The 5,000-nt window shown below is 47.4% G+C and overlaps 1 pseudogene; it reads right to left on the reverse strand.

The window, feature by feature from the left end:
- Positions 1 to 3,783: 3,783 nt before the first annotated feature.
- LOC143262093 (large subunit ribosomal RNA) overlaps positions 3,784 to 5,000 on the reverse strand; it is a 3,200-nt pseudogene continuing 1,983 nt past the window's right edge.

Here is a 5,000-nt window from a genome sequence, read left to right on the forward strand (position 1 = left end):
TTCCAACTGTAATCTAGAGTCTCCTGAAGTGAGGACTATTAGGTCGTCCGCGTAAGCAATGACTTTGTGGCCTAGACTATTTAGGCGATTTAGAAGTTCGTCGAATATTAAGTTCCAGAACATGGGTCCCAGGATAGAACCTTGAGGGCAACCTTTGTTTACTGATTTGCGGGATATGAAGCTAGAGGTGACTATCTCTGCTGTTCGGTCAGAGAGGTAACTTTGAATAACTTTGTATATATTTTGCGGACAATTTCTATTTTTTAGGTTCCAGAGGATGCTGGGCCACCATACCGAATCGAAAGCTCCTGAGATGTCGAAGAGCAGACCTATCATATATTTGTTCCGAGAGTAAGTTACATGTTTTCTTAATTCAACCATGGCGTCCTCTGTTGACCTTCCGGGTTTGAATCCGAATTGTCTATCAGAGGTGAGCTCATGGTTGTGCAGAAGGCAGTGGATCTTATTGGCCATAAGCTTTTCCAGAATTTTGCCGAGGACTGGGAGGAGAGAGATCGGCCTATAGGACTTAGGATCGCTCTCCTCTTTCTCTTTTCCTTTAAGTAGCACACGAATCTGAGCACGCTTCCATTGTTTTGGGAATACGCCGTGGGTTAGGCAATCATCAAACAGTTCTGTGATTTCCCCATGTAGGGTAGTCCAGGCCCGCTTAATGATTACGTTTTCTAGTCGGTCGTGTCCGGGGGCTTTATTCGGTTTAAGGGATTTTACTATTGTGGCTATGTCTGTTTTTAAGAATGGGGGAGAATTTTCCGTGGCTGGAGGTGACGACGTCTCCAGTCGGATGTTAATTTGTCTGTTTGTTTCGTTGGTCGTGTTATCGTCTGGAACTAGGTGGGCTAAGAGTTTGTCTATTGTGTCGCGTAGTGTGATTGTTTGTTCACCTTGTATTTGTATACTTTCGCATACTTTGTCTGCTTTTAGTTTTTTGTTTGCTATTTTGTATGTTATTCCCCATGCGTTTTCGTTTCCTTCCTTGGAGACGAAGTTTCTCCAGCTTTTGAGTTTCGCGGATCTAATTTTTGATATATATTTATTTCGGAGGGTTCGATAAGACTCTCCTAAGGATTGCCTTACCGATTTCGTTTTTGTTCTTTGATAGATACGTCTTGCCTCAGTGACCTCTTTTCTAAGTTTGCTTAGTTGCGGAGTCCACCAAGGGACGGATTTCGGGAAGCGTGTTTTTTGCGGGATGGATTGTTCTGCTGCTGTTATGATTTTATTTTCTATTTTCGCGGCGAGTGATTCTGGAGTTGAGGTTTCTAAGGGGGGCGGGTCGTTTGTAGTTTTGTTGGAGAGACAGTGGTGAAATTTGTCCCAGTCTGCTTTTTTAACGTTGAACCTATTGGTTCTGACTGGTCGGCTAGAAGTGTGGAATAGTTGGATGGAATAGGTTATTAGACTGTGGTCGCTCGTGGTCGTACTGTCATGTACCGACCAACACCTGATTTTGTCGAATGAGTTTGCACACGCTAGAGTGAGATCAATGTTAGAAGTTCCTCTAGGTGTGTTGAATGTGAAGGTTGCGGAAGGCTTATTAACTACGAAGAGTCTGTGTTGGGAGATGAAATCTTCCATTGTCTCTCCTCGAGGATCTGTGCGTTTGCTGAACCAGAGGGGGGAGTTCGCGTTTGAATCTAAGCTAATTATTATTTTATGCCCCTTGAGAGTTGTAATTGCTTTATCTAGGTGGGCTAAGTATGAGTCTATGTTTTCGCAAAATTGGAGATACGCGTTGATTATGTAGAATCTGTCGTCTTTCGTGCAGATTTCTACGCATGTGCAATGGGTGTTGCTTATTTGTGCGATCTTAAGGGCTTCTATTTCGGTGTTGAAAATAACTATTGCTGATTTAATTTTGTCCGCGGTAGAGATTTTTGAAAAGCGTTTTTTGTCGGTTATGATTTTTGTAGTAATTCCGAAGCCTGGGATGGAGTTCGCGTTACTGTAGGGCTCCTGAAGCAAGAGTATATCTATCTTTTTGTTTGTCGCTATCTGTCTGAGTTCGTCAGTTACTGTCTTAGAACCTCCGGCGTTTATTTGTGCTTCTTTTAGGATTCGCGTGCTACTTGTGTTGCGTCTAGTGGATACTTGGCCTATTTTAAGGGTGGGCATGGATTGGGAGTGGTTAGGTTTATAAACCATAATCCGTGCGAGCGAGGACCTGATTTATAGCAGCGATGTATGCCGGACATTCGCTGTGGGTGACAGAGTGGGTGGCGGGTTTGCCGGTTTTCTGGCAATTATGGCAGCAGGACGGTTTGGCCTTGTTTGGGCATGTTTTGAAAGTGTGGTCTTGCTCGGCGCAATGACCACAAATGTCTTTCTCGGCGCGGCAGTATTTCGTCGTGTGACCGAAGCTGTGGCACTTGTAACAGCGGGTCGCCGCGATGTAATCGTTGACGCGGCAACAATTCCATGCGACGTAGACTCGCTCTTTCTTGACGAGGATGTCGCGGGCCTGTTTAGACACTTCTAGAATCCAGTTGCATCTATCTCTGTTTTTGTCGCCTGATTTAAATGCGAGTTTGATCTGTTGGGAAATAGATTTTTCGGGGCCGTCGAGATTCTGGTTGACGATAGCCTTAAGTGTGGCTTCGTCACTCTCGAGTTTCGGGACGTCGTACAATATTATTCTGGGATTTTTCTTTAGCGGGGCTCCTACTATTAGGCCGGCAGCTTTCAACTGCGCGTTGCCTTGAAGGGTGGTTAGGTCAGAATTTTTAGAGGACTCGACTAGGATCCCGTTGCCCTGGATCCTCCTGATGCTCTTTATTTGCAATTTGTTCTCGGAAGGGGAAACGAGCTTCAGGACTGCTTCCTTGGTCTTCTCACTGGATTCGAAGACCTTGGGATCCTGTGGAAGGATCGTGATCGCGCTAGGAGGGTTCTGTTTTAAATTTGAAAGAGCCGCAGTTTTGGAGCGGACTCCGACTCTTTCGGCGTAGGTGGTGGGTCGGGAGGGTTCTTTCGAGACTTGACACTTTTCAGTGACTGTCTCGAGGGTCTTGCGCTGCATTTTATTTTCGGAGGTGATGGCGTGGATTTGGCCCTCGAGGTTACTGCAGCGGAGGAGGGACGCTCCAAGGATACTTTGCAGTTTCGCGAGTTTACTGGCGATAAACTGCGATGCTTCGGGATAGAGACCGTTGTCCTGGTCCATTAAGAAGTTCAATAAGGCCATTGAGACCTTTTCGGATTTTAAGCGAAGTTCGTTCGCGGTGAGATCGGGGGAGGGAGTGACGGCGGCCGTCTTGCTGCTGTTGTTTTGCGGATTGTTGGGGGCAGGTGTGACCGGGGGCGGAGAAGGGGCTTCGGATTTTCTCCGGGTTTTGGGGGGCTTTTGAGAGGGCACGTTGGTTAGCGGGGTGTCAGAGTCTAATTCTGCGTCGGAGACTATTCTACGTTTATTTTTTCTGTTGCGTTTACTTACTTTGATGTAGCCCTCTGTATCGGATGTATCGGCTTCCATCCTGTCTGTTGTGGTCGGCTGGCGAGGTGGTGGGTTTGTCGGCTGGCGGTTGGCTGCTGGGCTGGCGTCCAGGTCGTCTAGGAGTTGCACACGGATTTTTTTCTTCGGATTTTTGGAAACTCACACGTGAAAAATAATGTACGTATCAAGAAATTTGCGCGTAACTAGGGACGGTTGCTAAGGAGTTTTCGCGGAGGAATGTACTACAGGCCGAGAAACCGTTACTTTTACCGTTAAGCGGTACCGTTACCTGGCCGGCGACCCTTGTAATCCGGGACGGCGCAGGTAGTCAAAATTTACGGACGCGAACAATTTAAAGTAAATGTTTATGCTTATAACTTTTTTAACGTTAAAACAATCAACAAATGAACTGCACAAGGTTGTTGTTGGTAAAAAACACTGCACGTTGATACAAAAAATTTTTAATTTTTGTCACTTTTAAACTACCGTTTACGAAACGACGCGGATTAACTTCGGAGCGACTTGTCGCACGTCCGTTCACCACGGCGGTTGAGAGCGGAGTCCAGTAGATAGGGACAGATGGGAATCTCGTTAATCCATTCATGCGCGTCACTAATTAGATGACGAGGCATTTGGCTACCTTAAGAGAGTCATAGTTACTCCCGCCGTTTACCCGCGCTTTTTTGAATTTCTTCACGTTGACATTCAGAGCACTGGGCAGAAATCACATTGCGTCAACACCCGTGGGGGCCATCGCAATGCTTTGTTTTAATTAGACAGTCGGATTCCCCTAGTCCGTGCCAGTTCTGAGCTGAGCGTTGAATGGCGGCCGAAGAGGACGACCGCACCGATGGGAAACGCCACGGAAGCCTCGCAGCAAGGAAGATCCGCGGGAGGCCAAGGCACGGGACCGAGCTCGGATCCCAGCCACGAGAGCCGTTCACCTCGCCCAGGCCCGGCACGTCAGCCAGACCCGCTTCCCGACCAAGCCCGACACGCCCCGCTCCTCAGAGCCAATCCTTATCCCGAAGTTACGGATCCAATTTGCCGACTTCCCTTACCTACATTAATCTATCGACTAGAGGCTCTTTACCTTGGAGACCTGCTGCGGATATGGGTACGAACCGGCGCGACACCTCCACGTGGCCCTCTCCTGGATTTTCAAGGTCCGAGGGGATGATCCGGACACCGCCGCAACTGCGGTGCTCTTCGCGTTCCAAACCCTATCTCCCTGCTAGAGGTTTCCAGGGAACTCGAACGCTTATACAGAAAAGAAAACTCTCCCCGGATCTCCCGACGGCGTCTCCAGGTCATTTTGGGTTACCCCGACGAACACTCTTACGAGGGCCCGAATGGTATGCGGTTCCGCTGCCGGGTTCCGGAATAGAAACCGGATTCCCTTTCGCCCAATGGGTGTTTTTTGTGCATGTATATAATAACAAAATATGCTGCGATTTATATAATAATAAAAAAAATAATAAAATAGCTGCGTTTTTTTTACAAGTGTTTAACGTCTTAGGACACCTCATCTACATAGGATTTCTCT

The sequence above is a fragment of the Megalopta genalis genome, unplaced genomic scaffold (assembly GCF_051020955.1).
Source record: "Megalopta genalis isolate 19385.01 unplaced genomic scaffold, iyMegGena1_principal scaffold0091, whole genome shotgun sequence".
Lineage (NCBI taxonomy): Eukaryota > Metazoa > Arthropoda > Insecta > Hymenoptera > Halictidae > Megalopta > Megalopta genalis.